A 19,051-nucleotide genomic window follows, 5' to 3' on the forward strand; every position below is an offset into this window, starting at 1 on the left:
TGAGCTAGGTTAAGAGGGCGTGCGTGGGAGTTTCCTGCACTGCCACATGTTTATCCATTGTAAGTGCCCTCAATGAGTACTCTGTGGTCCAACCAAATTACTCCTCATTTGCTTTCTCTGATGAACCTAAGTAGGAGTGAAGATTCACTTTCCAAACTTCTGCCAGACTGTCGAAAAATCGTGCGCCCAGAAATATGAGTTGTCTTGTTTGCAGTCCTGCACATCGGCAGAGAAAGTGATGAATCGACTACTCGTTCTCCTCATCCTGACAGCTGCTGCAGAAGGAGTTTATTGGTATGCGCCACAGTCGGAGTATTAATGCTATAGTACAAAGAACTGTGATGAGACCAGTAAGTATTCGCACTGCAGATTAATTTAGCTTGAGAAGGAAGTTAGTTGCTTTCCTATCCAAGCATGGCCATAAGGACCTAGAAACCTCGCATTCATCCCGATTCATCCACAGCAAATTTGTTGCCCGAATGTCATATTCCTCGATTTTACTCAGGAGATAGCCCAGCGGCGGTCATACGGACCTGGCTGTTCGCCTCGCTTATGTCTTTTTTAGTACCTTTCCTAGAAATTTTGTTTGCAATTCATTCCCTTCAATACCGTTTTGCCCTGGGGCCCAGCAAAGGGATACATTAAGGTGCCTTACGGACGCCAGCGATGCTCGACCCCTCCGCACGATATCCGAATTTACCACGTTGGATTGAAATGCCCTTAAAACAGCCAGGCCATTGACAAAGATCGTTACATTGATGTCTGGGACGGTCCTATCCTTGAGAAGTCTGGTTGCTTTCTCTATGGCATAGACCTACGCCTGGAAGACACTGCATGTGTCAGGTAGTCGGTACGATTGATCTACCTGCAGATTACTTAAGGACATTCCAACTCCAGTTCGCTTTTCAATTTGTAAGCCGTCTGTAAAAATTGTAATGCCACTACCACTGTCTATGCCTTCCTTGCATTCCTCCCTTGAAGAAAACCCTTAGTTCTGAGCCTGGAAGTCAAAAACCTGGGAGTTGTGGTAGGTTCGGACGTTAGGTGAGTTGTGATAACGTTTAATCTTCCCTCGTCGTTGGACTCTTTTAGTTGTAGAGCCCCTTCCACGCCCATCCCTGCACGAACACTTGTAGAGTGATCAAGTGAAATATTACTTTTAAACCTTCTAGAAGTGCGCTGCTCACTGCGCTTGACATATCCAGGCATGCTAGCTTTTGCAAGCCAATGATTTCAAGCTCATCAGACTCAACTTTCTCTTATTTAACTATAGTAACGGCGATGTTACAGCAGCTAGTTTGTCAAACGGATCACGTATTTGTCCATGGCCTCCGTATACATGCCTTAATGTACAGAGGAGCCTTCCCCGCAAATGATGGTGAAAGATCTGGTGACAAATGTACACCACGTTCAATGGAGAAGTTTTGAAATCAATCCGAGAACTGGCTAGTTGGATTACCAGAATCACAAGAATTCCAGCATTCCAAACAACTATAGTTTTCTTCCACGAAGCGAAGACAGCTGTGTGTCCCAAACAGTTGCGGACGGCAGCTTCATGGTAAATATCCCCCGCAGGATTGATTGCGAGGAGTCAAACCGCTGCTTTGCTGTTGATGGCAGCCTTTCGATTCAAAACGGCGGTTCTAAGTTAAACTGTTGGGTTTGTTGGAGGATCTATTCAAAGAACCAAGACCTCCAACCTTCTTTCAGGATACCTCATCATTATAGTGTCTTCTAGACAGAAGTATCAGCCATCATGGAAGCCGCAGTTTCAATAGGAGAGCACGCAATCATTTACTCATTTAATTCTGAACTAACGATATACTATCGCCGATCTCTTGAGGAGATAGCCCAACAGAGCCATATATACCTTACATGGGTACCGGCACAGGGACATTGTGGGAAACTATATTGCAGACGAACCTGCTAGACAGAACATAACCAAGCAGATTCTTACTTACAGAGAATGCTTAGGTCTATTCTTTACAAATTGCACCTCTAACGTCATAAAGATGGCTAAAGCCACATCTTAACAAACCTGGCCAAAATTGGATTTTAAAATATGCCGTTACATTTCCACATTTCTTATAGCAAAAACTTGGAACCCCAGTCATGATGAAACTTTCAATATTGAAATGCCTGATAATTCATTATTAGTTGGATATGCAGTCCACATTACTCCAGTCATTATAGCCCGAAACACAGAAGAAGCACGAAAAAAAATTAACAAAACCATGATACGCACAAAGGAGTGGCTACACACGCGTGGACCACAGTCGGAAGAAGAAAAAATACAGTTGATACTCCTAACAAAAAAGCCTATACCGCAAGAGGTTAGCTTTTAAAACTTCTCCGAAAATATAACATCAAAAAATCTAGTTAACTATTAAGGAGTAAGTTTAGACTCCCAGCTAAGAAATTGGAAGACATCTATACAGATATCGTTGCCAAGCAGGCTGATGGCAAACAACGGAGGGCAGGAATGAAAACTGTGGGCAAACACACTTCGTAAGAAGAATCATTGTAAGCTTCTAACAGCTCTAAAGCGAACCGCAGACCTGAGAGTAGCCTCCGCTTATCGCACTGTATAAGGACCAGCCGTACAAGTGATAAGCGAATAATCCCAATCGACCTATCAGCGCTGGAGAGAAGAAAGTTGTGGTAAAAAAAAAGGCAGAGAGATCAAGAGCACCTGAAAGACGTTAGCAAAGAGAGTAGGGAATAAACGTTTAGGTTGTGGCAAGAACGGTGGGAAAATTAACAACAACGTAGATGGATAAAAATAAAATAAATGTAAGGCGCGATAACCTCCGAAGAGATCTAAGGCCGAGCTTCTCTTCCAATTTGCGTCGTGCTCCTCTTGATTTTTCCCTACAAATTGGCCGGACGGGACCTACATGTTTTATGCCGACTCCGAACGGCATCTGCAAGGCAGATGAGTTTTCACTGAGAGCTTTTCATGGCAGAAATACAATCGGAGCGCTTGCCAGACACTGCCGAGGGACGACACCGCTTAGAAAAATTTTCTTGTAATTGAAAGATCTTATTTCTAAAATTTTGATGTTGCTTTGCCCGGGAGTTGAACCCAGGGCATACGGTGTGATAGGCGGAGCACGCTACCATCACACCACGGTGGCCGGTAGATGGATAACGAAATTAATAATAGATGTTGAAGCATGGAGCACCAGAAGCTTTGGCGAGGTAAATTTCTACGTTACCCAAATGCGCTCTGGACACGGGTACTTGAAAAAATATTTGCACAGGCAAAAAAGGTCGAAGACTTAATATCTTCTACGGTAATGCGTTTACGGTAAAACATACGAGGACGATACTGAACACACATTCTACAAATGCGCGCGATGGAGCCCGAACCGAAAACCGCTCGAGGAAAGAGCCGGCCAAATCACTGGGGGTGATGTTACAGCAAAAATGCAGAGCGACCCATAACAATGGTAACAAATCAGTAACTTCGAAGAAACCACACTCAAAACAAAAAAGCCGGACCGGGGCGCAAGAATAATAGAAAGCTCTTAAAATATAAAAAAATTATGATGAAACGTCACGCTCAAGTTATGCAAAAGCGATCCCGGGGTGGACGAAGTTTCCAAATAGAGTGGTTTTTAGTCCACGGACACCCGGTGGCTGCGACGGAAATGCAATAGGCATTTTTTCCATCTCAACCGCCCGCAAAAAGAAAAAAGGGAAATACAGACGACTGGCTTGGGGATCAAATTAGTTGCCATTTCGAAAACGCGCAATAGCAGAATTTGTGATCTCAAATCGATTTCATAAACACCCCATATCAGCTGGGATCAGAAAAAATCATACACTTGTCAATCAGAAAGTATAATAATGTATGAAGGTACATTGAAAAAGAAATTGCAGTAATAAAACAACTGGCAAACAAACTAGTAATTAATGGAAAAAGTATAGATCTCGTATTATTACAAGCACGTTTTACGAACAAATTTCGTGATCAATTGTCAAGAACAAAGCGGGCATGCAGTACAAGTGTACCGTTAAACAGGTACAGCGAAATTAGGTAAACAAAATAAAAAACTCAAAGAAAAACAAAGCTACATACAGAGAAAATTTTTAAAATATACACCCACGCTAATTAACAACCATTGAATCAAACGTCAAATTGACGTCTCTCAAACCGCCCACACAACTAACCGCCTTCCTGATTGTGTTGTCAGTCAGTCGGTGCCACTAATTGTTATGAGCAGCATTAGCAATTTTTATCTCTCTATTGTGAAATACAGCCATACATAAACAGACAAATGTATATGTATCTACATACTTACATACTTATACATGACACGAGATCACTATTCTTTAAACAGAATAAAGGTCAAGTTTAAATGTCAAGCTCCAAATCAAATACAAAATATAAGCACAGCAAGCGTTTCATTAAATAACCAACTCATGCATAGCCGTTCTCAGCACATATACATATATATACATATATGTATGAGCAATTGATCGCAAGAGAGCAAAGATCGGACTTCAACTAAACTATAAATGAGAATTGAAAACCACAATGGTATAGAAATGAATGAAGAAGCCACTATAATCTGCTAAATGATAAATTGTATGAATGAATGAATGTGAGTATGTGACTTTTTGTATCATTCATATTACTGCTTTTGCAACATGGGTGATGTGGGTGTTTTTGTAATTGGTTGGGTCTAAGCGGTTCTAACCTGGGCAATCAATGTAATTATTAACTGAAATTACCCAAGAACCTCACCCAATAAATACAAAATCGCAAAGAAGAAAATACCCCGATTGAAACTACGATTCCGGTTGTTATTTCTTTCTTTTAAATTTTACCATTTCGTTGCGGTTTTGGATTTCAGATGGGTTTTTCAAATCTTAGAATTTTCAAAGTGGGTATAAAGCAGTGGTCGGCGCACCATAGCTCAATTGAGCAAGACTTGCTTCACACACATTCTTAAGCTGCAGACATTGGTGCGTTATCGGTAACCGTATCGGTAACCTTATAACAGCTGATTCGACCAACCTTATGGGAATCAATGTAATCGATTATTGGTGCCATATTGTCGTAACCGTATCGTAGCCAACCAATTGGTTTTTGGTTTTTCGCCATATACATACATAACCTAAAAATATTTGAGCTGGTGAATTTAATAACTTTTCGTAGATTTTATTCATTGTTTTGGATACGTTATGACTAGGAGACTTATTTTTTGTGGAATATGTTTGTAATTTTAACGGTTCGTGCTTGATCTTTGGTGGGAAGTGAAAGTATTTTTTTAAATATATTTATTTATTTTTTATTAATAATAATTTTTTTGTCATAAATAAAAAATATCTTTAACAAAAAAATTGTTATTAAAATACAAAAGTTTAAGAAAAAATGCATAATAAGCATTTTCTCATACATTTCTCTTATTGAGAAATTATTCTTATTTGAAGATGTAATCTGCATATATACTTAAAACATTTCATAACAAGTTTGAGAATTGCCTGTGCATATGTGAATGGAACTGAATGAAAAATAAGAGTTAAAAAAATAGAATATAAAAAATTGTTTAAAACAAGTAAGGAAGGTTAAGTTCGGGTGTAACCGAAAATTACATACTCAGTTGAGAGCTATGGTGACAACATAAGGGAAAATAACCATGTAGGAAAATGAACCGAGGGAAACCCTGGAATGTGTTTATATGACATGTGTATCAAATGAAAGGCACTAATAAGTATTTTATGAGGGAGTGGGCCATAGTTCTATAGGTGGACGCCATTTAGGGATATAGCCAGGGTTGGCTCTAGAATGCGTTTGTACGATATGGGTATCAAATGAAAGGTGTTAATGAGTATTTTAAAAGAGAGTAATCCTTAGTTCCATAGGTGGACGCCGTTTCGAGATATTGCCACAAAGGCAGACCAGGGGTGACCCTATAATTTGTTTGTACAATATGGGCATCAAACGAATAGTGTTAATGAGTATTTTAAAAGGGAGTGGGCCTTAGTACTATAGGTGGATGCCGTTTCGAAATATCGCCATAAAGGTGGACCAGGGGTGACTCTAGAATGTGTTTGTACGATATGGGTATCAAATTAAAGGTATTAATGAGGGTTTTAAAAGGGAGTGGTGGTTGTTGTATAGGTGGTCGCCTTTTCGAGATATCGCCAAAAAGGTGGACCAGGGGTGACTCTAGAATGCGTTTGTACGATATGGTAATATGGTAAGCATTTTCTCATACATTTCTCTTATTGAGAAATTATTCTTATTTGAAGATGTAATCTGCATATATACTTAAAACATTTCATAACAAGTTTGAGAATTGCCTGTGCATATATATGTGAATGGAACTGAATGAAAAATAAGAGTTAAAAAATAGAATATAAAAAATTGTTTAAAACAAGTAAGGAAGGTTAAGTTCGGGTGTAACCGAACATTACATACTCAGTTGAGAGCTATGGTGACAACATAAGGGAAAATAACCATGTAGGAAAATGAACCGAGGGAAACCCTGGAATGTGTTTATATGACATGTGTATCAAATGAAAGGCACTAATAAGTATTTTATGAGGGAGTGGGCCATAGTTCTATAGGTGGACGCCATTTAGGGATATAGCCAGGGTTGACTCTAGAATGCGTTTGTACGATATGGGTATCAAATGAAAGGTGTTAATGAGTATTTTAAAAGAGAGTAATCCTTAGTTCCATAGGTGGACGCCGTTTCGAGATATTGCCACAAAGGCAGACCAGGGGTGACCCTATAATTTGTTTGTACAATATGGGCATCAAACGAATGGTGTTAATGAGTATTTTAAAAGGGAGTGGGCCTTAGTACTATAGGTGGATGCCGTTTCGAAATATCGCCATAAAGGTGGACCAGGGGTGACTCTAGAATGTGTTTGTACGATATGGGTATCAAATTAAAGGTATTAATGAGGGTTTTAAAAGGGAGTGGTGGTTGTTGTATAGGTGGTCGCCTTTTCGAGATATCGCCAAAAAGGTGGACCAGGGGTGACTCTAGAATGCGTTTGTACGATATGGGTATCAAATGAAAGGTGTTAATGAGTATTTTAAAAGGGAGTAATCATTAGTTCCATAGGTGCACGCCGTTTCGAGATATCGCCATAAAGGTGGACCAGGGGTGACCCTAGAATTTGTTTGTACAAAATGGGTATCAAAAGAAAGGTGTTAATGAGTATTTTAAAAGGGAGTAATCCTTAGTTCCATAGGTGGACGCCGTTTCGAGATATCGCTATAAAGGTGGGCCAGGGGTGACTCTAGAATTCGTTTGTGCAATATGGGTATCAAACGAAAGGAGTTAATGAGTATTTTAAAAGGGAGTGGGCCTTAGTTCTATAGGTGGACGCCTTTTCGAGGTATCGCAATAAAGGTGGACCAGGAGTGACGCTAGACTTTGTTTGTACGATATGGGTATCAAATGAAAGGTGCTAATGAGTATTTTTAAAAGGGAGTGTGCCTTTGTTCTATAGGTGTTCGCCTTTTCGAGATATCGCCATAAAGGTGGACCAGGGGTGACTTTAGAATATGTTTGTACGATATGGGTATCAAATGAAATGTGTTAATGAGTATTTTAAAAGGGCGTGGGGCTTAGTTCTATAGGTGGACGCCTTTTCGAGATATCGCCATAAAGGTGGACCAGGGGTGACTCTAGAATGAGTTTGTACGATATGGGTATCAAATTAAAGGTATTAATGAGAGTTTTAAAAGGGAGTGGTGGTAGTTGTATGTGTGAAGGCGTTTTCCAGATATCGACCAAAATGTGGACCAGGGTGACCCAGAACATCATCTGTTGGATACCGCTAATTTATTTATATATGTAATATCTGCCCAGATTTTAAGGGTTTTTTATTTCGCCCTGCAGAACTTTTTCATTTTCTTCTACTTAATATGGTAGGTGTTACAACCATTTTATAAAGTTTTTTCTAAAGTTATATTTCGTGTCAATAAAACAATCCAATTACCTTACCATGTTTCATTCCTTTTTTCGTATTTGGTATAGAATTATGGCATTTTTTTCATTTTTCGTAATTTTCGATATCGAAAAAGTGGGCGTGGTCATAGTCGGATTTCGTTCATTTTTCATACCAAGATAAAGTGAGTTCAAGTAAGCACGTGAACTAAGTTCATTAAAGATATGTCGATTTTTGCTCAAGTTATCGTGTTAACGGCCATGCGGAAGGACAGACGAACGACTGTGTATAAAAACTGGGCGTGGCATCAACCGATTTCGTCCATTTTCACAGAAAACAGTTAACGTCATAAAATCTATGCCCCCACCAAATTTCAAAAGGATTGGTTAATTTTTGTTCGACTTATAGCGTTAAAAGTATCCTAGACAAATTAAATGAAAAAGGGCGGAGCAACGCCCATTTTGAAATTTTCTTTTATTTTTGTATTTTGTTGCACCATATCATTACTGGAGTTCAATGTTGACATAATTTACTTATATACTGTAAAGATATTAAATTTTTTGTTAAAATTTTACTTAAAAAAAAAAAAATTTTAAAAGTGGGCGTGGTCCTTCTCCGATTTTGCTAATTTTTATTAAGCGTACATATAGTAATAGGAGAAACGTTCCTGCCAAATTTCATCATGATATCTTCAACGACTGCCAAATTACAGCTTGCAAAATTTTAAATTACCTTCTTTTAAAAGTGGGCGGTGCCACGCCCACTGTCCAAAATTTTAATAATTTTCTATTCTGCATCATAAGTTCAACCCATCTACCAAGTTTCGTCGCTTTATCTGTCTTTTGTAATGATTATCGCACTTTTTCGGTTTTTCGAAATTTTCGATATCAAAGAAGTGGGCGTGGTTATAGTCCGATATCGTTCATTTTAAATAGCGATCTGAGATGAGTGCTCAGAAACCTACATACCAAATTTCATCAAGATACCTCAAAATTTACTCAAGTTATCGTGTTAACGGACGGACGGACGGACGGACATGTCTCAATCAAATTTTTTTTCGATCCTGATTATTTTGATATATAGAAGTCTATATCTATCTCGATTCCTTTATATATGTACAAGAAGTCTATATCTATCTCGATTCCTTTATATATGTACAACCAACCGTTATCCAATCAAACTTAATATACTCTGTGAGCTCTGCTCAACTGAGTATAAAAACTTCAGAGTTTGACGGCGACCGAACTCGCGCCACACGATCGCAACCGCAACGTCATAACCGCTGGGCCACTCAACTGCTTCATAGCTTGTGCCAAATGTGTTGTGCACACGAATTGTACCGTTTTTTTTTTTTTTCTTGGGCTTAATTTAAGAAAATCGTTCTCATTAATAGAACATTTGTTCATATTTTAAGACCAGCCATTATCTTTTCAAGAAAATGGTGTCAGTTCAAGAACAAGGTTGTTGTTTTAAGAACAGGTTGTTCGTTTTTCAAGAACAAAAACGTAAGAACATGAAAAGCTTGAATTGAGTCTGGTGGTGCTGGACTTTAGAACGGCGTTTTTCTCTGAGTGTAAGCTTACGAAGGAAAGCTTTCCAAATAGCCTGACCTTATAAAGAAGGTTTTCAGGATTTTATATAAATACAGGTGATGACACGACATATCTAGTTTTCTGAAAAGTGGTATAGAATTTGATATATAATTTTACTGCGGATTCTCCTCATGACTCCCTTTTGGATTGTTACAACTGGTGATAGTTTATTAACCGAGGCGCGACCCCAGCATCAACACTAGCAATAACATCAGCTCTGGAATCCAGCGAAGAATCACTCTTGCCAATAAATGCTACTTTGGACCAGGTAGGCAATTTAAAAGTAAAGTCCTCTCTCGGAAAACGAAAATCATACTCTACAAGTCAGAAGCATGGACCATGACAACATCAGATGAAACTTCTCTGGGAGTGTTCGAGAGAGAAGTTCTTCGAAAGATTTATGGACCTCTACGCGTTGGCGATGGCGAGTACCGAAGACGATTTAACGATAGTCATAGTCAATGGGCACTAACTGCCAACTTGAACAAGTGAAAAATCATGGTATTCAGGAAAGGTGGTAGAGCCTCCGGCTCATGGAAATTGATCTACGGTAGCGAAGATATTGAAGTAGTTAACGAATAAAAATACTTAGGTGCACTTCTCACTTGTCAACTATCTTTTAATAAACATTTGGACTCAAAGCTAGTGGATGCCAAAAATGCTATTAACGCAACGTGGCTGAGCTATATTAATAACCCTCGGATCTGTTTGTCGCAGAAAATAAAAATCTTCGGGATGCTTCCAGGTCCATTATGTTTTACGGCGCCCAGGTATGGGGGGTTAACGAATTCGACCAAGTTGAGAAACTTCTTATATTTTTCGTAAAGAAACTGTTCTTCCTTCCCTCTAATACGCCAAACTACATGTTGCATCTGGAAACAGGCTTGCAGCCACTATATTTACATACGCTTCGCCTGCACATGCTCTATATCGCCCGCTGCTTTAGCCTATCAAATGACAGACTCCCGCGTATTCTAGCAGAGGAGACTTCCAACCTGGGGATGTCTTCGATAAAAACTTGCTAACACCGTCAATGTACCTTTCATTACGCAATTGCCATCAGCTAATATACAGTCCTTCACTTCCTCGATCTTAGAACGCTTAGCTGAGTATAATACAAATATGTTCCTTGAAATGGCTCGGAAGTCTACTACACACGACCTTTACCCGGCCCTTGTGCCGTTGGAGAGTATGTATTTCACTGATGATTACAGTGCATATGCAGCCAGTCTGATTCTCCGGGCACGTAGAGGTTTGTTGATTCTAAACGCAAGAATCTATAAAAACATATCGTCTCCTATTTGCACAGTATGTAACTTGCAGGAGCAAGAAGACGTTTTTCGCTTTATTGGCACATGTCCGATATATAACAACATTCGTTCCCTTTACTTTGGTGAAAGAACTTTAGATATGGCCAAGGTGGTTGCTAGTTTAAATGGATTTAACTTCGAGGCTCTGGCCAAGTTTCTCACGGAAAGCTTTAAAACTAGAGACTTATTATTAAATGAATTTTTGTAACTCGATAGTATTTTATTTAATACGTGGTGCGACACACAACATACTCTGTTATTGTCGCTAGTATCTACTTTAATTTGTTTATTTAAGTGTTTTGATGTACGCAAAAGCATAAATCATACTCTGTATGTGATTTTTTGGAAAAAATAAATATATACTACTACTACTATAGCTCGTAAAATACGCACACATCAACATAGTCCAGCGAATTAAAACGCGGCTGCTCTGGCTAGGCCATGTTATGCGAATGAAAGATGACGCTCCGGCCAAGAAAGTGTTTTTATCGGAACCCGTCTATGGAAGCAGAGGTAGAAGGCGGCCCCACTCCCCTGGAAGGACCAGATGGAAAACGATTTAAACTCCCTTGGTGTGACCAATTGACGCCGGTTTAACGGTTAAGCGGAAATTAAGTAAGTAACTAAGTAATGGAAGAAAATATGGACACCCTTCGGAACAAGTGTGAAAACAATAAAACAACAACTTATACATTGTTAGCCAAAAACGGCCTATTACTCTATACTAAAAAATGCCAAAAACCCCAAATTAAATGCGCAAAATTTTGGTACAATTTTTTAAATTTTTAAATTTTTTCGAAAAGGTTTTTGAAATTGGTTTGCAAAGTTTCAGTTACAAAATTGAAGGAAGTGTTTTCTTAAATTATCTAAAAAGAAACTAAGACAAATTTAACTGAGAAAATTTGATAAAAACTTTCACTGCTAATTTAGTGCTCGTGGCTATAGCTTTTTAAGCTATTTGTATATGTTTTTAGCTTCCAAAATCTTTCTGCGAAGTTTTTTTTTTGTTATTGCTCCGGCTCAGAGCGGAACCGTAGCATAAAAGAGTGTTAGCATTTCTTATGCTCAGCTACGAGCTACGGCGTGTTTTCAAACGGAGCACTTACCAGAATAATAACTCCAAACAAAATGCTATTTGTAGTGAAGCGAGAGCAAAAGAAAATCACGCTATTTGCTCCGATGAATATTGTTATGCAGAACTTTGTCTTTTCCCGCACCACTACTTAACTGCAACAATGCAACGGAGGAACAGAGGCGAGTGTCCCGATGTTATTACAATAACAACAAAAAGAAGAAGCTTTAACAGCCACATAAAGACCGAAAATAAAACCAACAACAGAAACAAGAGAAAGGACAACCTTACCGAACAGCGCAAATATCATAACATTTTTTTGCCCCGCTCGAAAACACGAAGTAGCTCGTAGCTGAGCAAAGGAAATGCCATCACTTTTTTATGCTACGGCTTTGCTCTATGCTCTGCTTTTGTTCAGAGCTGAAACAATAGCAAAAAAAATTGCGGCGTATGAAATGCTATCATTTTTTTTTTATGCTACAGCTCTGGTCTATGCTCTGTTCATGTTCAGAGCCAGAACATATTTTGCGTTGCTACTGCTGCCCTGGAGTAGCAAATTCAAGCACTGGTCTTAGTTTCTGTTGCTTCAGTTTTTTTCTTTTCTTGAACTTCTATTAATTTTTTACGTTTTGTATAGTTTATAATTTTGTTTCTTGTTTCTTAGCGGCCACCCACGTTTTATTTGACGTTCACCAAGTAATTATAATAATTTTTAATGCCATAATTATTATTTCTCAATTTTCTTTGTACATTTTATAATTATGTATGTACATATTTGTTTTGTTGTACAAAAGTTATTTAGCCACACTTCTGCATTATGTTTGTGTTATTGAGTTTTGCGGTTTGTTGTATTTTTAGTTATTTATAAATTTTTTTTTAATAATTTTCGCATACATTTGAAGGCAGACTGGCATGCCCTGCCTTTTCTTGTAATTGTTTATACATACATATTTGTTTTGTATTTTGTATTTTTCATTACTCCCGCTCAAAATAACACTTAAGCGGTTAATACGTTTTTTTTTTACTGACTAAATATTTATAATCTCTAACAATTTTACACAACTTACAATATGATAGTTATTTATTTTCTTGTGTCTTTGTGTAGGTGATTCAGCATTTTAGACAAAAGAAAAATGTGATTACTTAATTTTTATTAGCGTTTTAAAATAAAGTCAAGGCTGTGCCATGTTATGCAAATGAATAAATACACTTTAGCCGAGGCGGTAGTCCACCTGTGGCAGAAGAAAAAACAGTTTTAGTTTATGACTTCTATTTCTGTTTTCAATTTTATCTAGTTGTCTGGAGGACTAAGGGTTATGCCGAGAAGCCACAGAAATAATCTATCTAAAACTAACTCTATAATATTCAACAATTATAAAAATATACCTAGTTTGAATGAATTGAAGGGAATTTATCTGGAGGGCAGCATTATTTCGAGGGTCGACAATTTAAAATACCTCGGAATTTGGTTTGATGCCAATTTAAACTGGCGAGAAAAAATCAACAAATTGAAAATGAAATTAATACCACTAAATTTTGCTATTTATAGAAATCGAAAACTTATTCCACAAAAACATATGTATGTGGCTTCTGTACAACGCCTTGGTTATGTCACATATTAATTATTTAAATTCAATTTGGAACACTTGTTCCGAACAGCTAACAAATGAAATACAAAGGATTCAAAATAAAATAATAAAAAACATTTTAAATTTGCCGCTAAGGACAGCAAGTGAACTGATATATATACCAAGACAGGCTTGATGTACCGAAGAACTCCATCCTTCAAACTTTAATATTATTTTATAAAATTAAAAATAACTTAATAAAGCATAATTTAGACATTCCAGAAGAATCATTGTAATAATAGCTTGATAATGTAACCACCATATTATATACGATTTACAATATTACCAAAATAATCGAACGCGTTAACACCAAATGTGAACTGGCCTATACACACATATAATTTCACTTACTCACTTAACTTTACTTGTATGCTACGTGGCAAACACCACATGTTAAACATAGAGAATTAAAGTACTATATTAAAATAACAATCGTTGTTGTCCTTAATCACTCAACATAGCACTTAACACAACCACTTTTTACATGTTGTCAGAAGTGGTGAAGTCAGCATAACGTACAAGGATTACAAAGATAAAGTTTGATATTTTTCAATATGGCCACCGAACGGGCGCTGAAAGAGTTGGATTGCACTAATATTTCGAAGGAATATATAACACTCTTTACCCAAATGATGGAACCGCTACTAGCATATTGGGAAGCCAAAATAGCAATCAAATAGCAGGAGGGGACGAAAGTAATGGTGACTCAAGCGACACTGTCAGCAACAGAAAATTAGAAGATATTTTGAAGGAGTTTGATAAATTCTGCATTCCCAAAAGTAATCCAACACTGGAGTCCTTCAAGCTAAACAACATTGTACGAAAGGAAGGTCAACCGTTTTCAGAATTTGAGACCGACCTTCGCAAGCAGCTCCAGTTGTGCAATTTTAGTTGCCGTTGTGAGTGCGGAAAAGTATTAAAATATGAAGAACGCATACTTAAAGATCGTATAATCATCGGAGTTCGAGATATGAAGCTGCAGTTAAAGTTATTAGAGGGTAGCAATGAATCGTTACAACGAATCATCGACTCTTGTAAAGCATTTGAAGCATCAACTGCCAGTAAAGCGCTGTTAACGAAAACCGCACAACCCATTGTAAATAGTGTCATTGAAGAGGAAACATCAGCTGACAGCGTTAATGCGGTTGTTCGCCGATGTTACAACTGTGGTCAAGTTTTTACATCAACGCATATGCGCGTATGCAAAGCAAATAATGTCATTTGTCGGGCATGTGGACGAAAAGGCCATTTTGAACGTTATTGTAAATCCAAGGGAAAACAAGCAGATGGAAAAGATGGAAAGGATAACAACTTTAAGAAGCAAGACGATAATCGGAAAACGGATAACAACAAATTGAAATATCAACAACACTCTATTAACTGGGCCAGTTCAGGTAATGTTAAAATCATTGGTGGAAATGTGAGTAGTTGTAGTAATGTAGACAATTTTTTTAGAATAAATTCGAACGAAAGTGGGTATCAGAAAAAACGTTGGTACAAAGAATACGAAGTGGGAAATATAACAATTATATTTAAGCTTGATACTGGATCGGATGTGAATTGTATTCCAGTCAAAACATTCAAACGTCTTAATATTGAATTGAACAATAAAAATAACCTTTTAATATCTGATTACAATGGAAATAGAGTTAAAGTTTTTGGCACTGTGAATTTGAAATGTATAGAAAAAAAATCAAGAAATGTATGGTGTTCTCGCTTTGTTGTTGTAGATGATACGTGCGAGCCGATACTGGGCCTGGAAGCGTGCGAAAAATTTGGGTTAATAGCAAGAGTGGATGTTAATTCTGTGACCATCTTACCTAAAACAAAAAATCGTGATATTTTCGAGGGTATAGGGAAGTTTCGTGGAACCTTTTCAATTAGGTTGAAAGATGATTCAAACCCTGTGTTGCACTATAAAAAACATATACCTTTGCAATTGATTGATAAATTAAGAGAAGAACTTAACGTCTTAGTGAAGGATGGGATAATTTCTGAGGTTGACTATCCAACACAGTGGGTAAATAATTTACAGATAGTAGAGAAACCTAATGGAAAACTGCGAATTTGTCTCGATCCGAAGCCTTTGAATGCGTGTATCGAACGCGAACATTTTCTCATTCCTACAATTGATGATTTTACCTCACGATTAGCAAAGAAACGAGTTTTCACAGTTCTTGACTTAAGTAGTGGGTTCTGGCACATGGAGTTGGATGCTTCGAGCTCTAAGCTCACTACTTTTATGACCCCGTTTGGTCGATTTAAGTTCAATCGTGTTCCGTTTGGTCTCAACTGTGCCCCTGAGATGTTCCAGCGTAAAATGGTGGAAATATTTGGAGACATATCAGGAGTAATCATTTATTTTGATGACCTAGCAATAGTGGCTGAAACCGAAACGGAGCACGATCGGATTTTGGCGACTGTGATGGATCGAGCAAGGAAAAACGGAATCAAGCTCAATGCCACTAAAATTCAATACCGGAAATCTGAAGTAAAATTTATGGGTCATATTTTGTCTGAGGGTACTGTTAGGCCAGATAGTAAATATAGAGAAGCAATTTTAAACATGCAGAAACCAAGAAACAAGCAAGACGTAATGCGTCTCTTGGGTTTATTTAAGTATCTAGCTAAATTCATACCAAATTTGTCACAACGCTCAGCTGCACTACGGAGCTTGACACGCAACGACGTTAAATTTGATTGGACGGATGAACATGAGCAAGAAATGAAAAGTTTGTTGCAAACTATAACATCTGACCCCGTCCTAATAGTATACGATGCTGACAAGCCGGTGATAGTGCAGACAGATGCATCCAAAAATGGTCTTGGATGTGTATTAATACAAAATGGGCATCCGGTAGCGTTTGCCTCTCGTACCCTGAGCAACAGTGAGCAGAAATGGGCGCAGATTGAAAAGGAATTGTTAGCCATAGTTTTTGCATGTCAGAGATTTCACTTCTTCTTATATGGGCGGGAGTTTACTATCGAAAGTGATCATAAGCCACTTGAAACTTTGGTGAAGCGTGATATTGATGACGTGAGTGCAAGACTGCAAAGGATGTTCATGTTCCTTCTAAAATACCCAAAAATGGTCGTGGTTTATAAACCTGGAAAGCAAATGCTGGTTGCCGACTGCTTGTCACGGGCGCAATTACCAGAAGCGCTGGAAAACGCAGATCTATCGGGGATAATACATTCAGTTATTAAATCAGCTTGTCTATCACAAGCTAACTATGATTTATATCGGAGGGTTATAGAGAGGGATCAGCAATATTTGAAAATATGTCGGTGGGTTGAAAACGGTTGGCCAAACTTCAATCTTTTGGATGATTTGAGTAGGTTATTTCATAAATTTAAAAATGAGCTTCATTTTGAAAATGGTCTCCTTTTTCGAGACCATCGATTAGTTGTGCCAACGGAATCACAAGACACGATTAAAACCTGGCTGCACGCAAATCACCTCGGTATAGAGAAAACTCTGGCTAGGGCTAGGATGCACTACTACTGGCCGAAAATGAATGAACACATAAAAGCTCTAGTTGAGTCTTGTAATATATGTGAGAAGCTTAGGAGGAATATTCAAAAGGAAGAGTTAGTTCAGGAAGACCCACCAAAATATCCTTTTCAAGTTGTTGCCATAGACCTTTTTGAATATGCGGGTCGAGATTTTTTGTCCGCTATTGACTTTTACTCAGGTTACCTGATTGTGGAACCACTACAAAACAAAACTTCACAACACATTCTTGAAAAATTGAAACACAACTTTAACAAGCTGGGGTATCCAACTGTTATAAAGTCAGATAACTCGCCATTCGGTTCCCGTGAATTTCTGAAATTCTCCAACGAATATAATATTCAAATGAAATTCTCCAGTCCGCGTTACCCACAAAGTAATGGCTTAGCGGAAAAGGGTGTCGCGATAGCGAAAAACATCTTAAAGCGATGCTACGAAGCCCATGACTCATCCAACTACTTATACAGAATACTCGAGTATAACTCAACTCCGGTGGCAAGCATGAAACTGACGCCAGCTCAACTCTTCTTTGGTAGATTAGTTAAAACAGGTATGCCAGTGTCAGATTCGTCGCTTCACCGCAGCAACGTGGATGAGAGCACCGTACAACAAGGGATTCAAGAAAAACGCGAGAAGCAAAAGTATTATTATAACAGAAATGCAAAAACTTTACCAGTGCTAAAATTAGGCGATCTTGTTATATTTAAAAAAAATGCGAATGAGTGGTGCTACGGATGCATCGTAGGAAAGGTAAACGATCGGTCCTACATAATCAAGGACAATTTCGACAACCACTTCAGGCGTAATAGACGATTGGTTGCTAGGGTAAAAAATAATGAAATAAACGGAGGTGAAGCTTTACTTGAGGAAATTGACAAGAGGGGTGTTAAGGCGCGTCCGAGTGAGGAAAGGAATATAGTAACAAATGCACCGGTTGTGGCAACAAGCAGTGATGTTGGCAAGCAGCCAAATTCCGTGGAGGAATCAGAGCTGGTGGAAGTCGACAATAACAATTCATCAGATGAATATGAAACGGCTGAGAGTTCGGGGTCGGAAATTGAGCTAAACAACCATAGTGATAGGGTACCACCAAACGCAATCGATCCGAACCTCAGACGAACTCGAGCAGGTAGATTTACGAGACCACCACAGCGATACGGGTGGGATTAGCTTGCCGCAATCGTAGCATTAAAGTTAATTTTTTTTTTTTGTTTAAACAGAAAAGCATGTAATAATAGCTTGATAATGTAACCACCATATTATATACGATTTACAATATTACCAAAATAATCGAACGCGTTTCCACCAAATGTGAACTGGCCTATACACACATATAATTTTACTTACTTACTTAACTTTACTTGTATGCTACGTGGCAAACACCACATGTTAATCATAGAGAATAAAAGTACTATATTAAAATAACAATCGTTGTTGTCCTTAATCACTCAACATAGCACTTAACACAACCACTTGTTACAATCATCCCCAGAATATACACTTAGAGTTAGAATAAATATGAAACCACGTATCCGAACGGAAAGATGTGCAAAATCACTAAGGCATTATGGTGTTAAACTTTTCAATAAACTTCCAGTTGAAGTTAAAAATGCAAGAAATGTGCAATGCTTTAAATTCGAGGTAAAACGGCTTCTTCTTACAAATTTTGATTTTAATATCTAGATGCAAGTACTTTCTACACTATATATTTAATTGTACTCACATAATATTAAATTATTAAACTAAATTTTAGTTTTAATTAAATTTTAATTATTATTTCTTTACTGTTGTCTTTCATTGTAACCTCTCATAATAATTGATAACAAATACAGTAAAATAGAAATAAGCTATTTTTTCTCGCAAAAACTTCGCTTTTTTGAGAAATCTTGTAATAGCTAAAAAAAAAATAAAAATAAAAAAATAAGTACTGCACAACTTCAACAGCAATCTAATGAGATGAGACAACAAAATGCTAAGCACACAAGTACACAGCAGGTAAGAGCGCAGCCGACATT

General features: G+C 37.8%; 1 protein-coding gene across 7 annotated transcripts in view; it reads right to left on the reverse strand.

Annotated features, from left to right (window-relative positions):
* LOC137236454 (serine-rich adhesin for platelets) overlaps window positions 1-19,051 on the reverse strand; it is a 344,342-nt gene that overhangs the window by 254,687 nt on the left and 70,604 nt on the right. The gene's annotated exons all lie outside the window — the stretch shown is intronic.

This window comes from Eurosta solidaginis, chromosome 1, assembly GCF_040869045.1.
Source record: "Eurosta solidaginis isolate ZX-2024a chromosome 1, ASM4086904v1, whole genome shotgun sequence".
In the NCBI taxonomy this organism is placed as follows: Eukaryota; Metazoa; Arthropoda; class Insecta; order Diptera; family Tephritidae; genus Eurosta; species Eurosta solidaginis.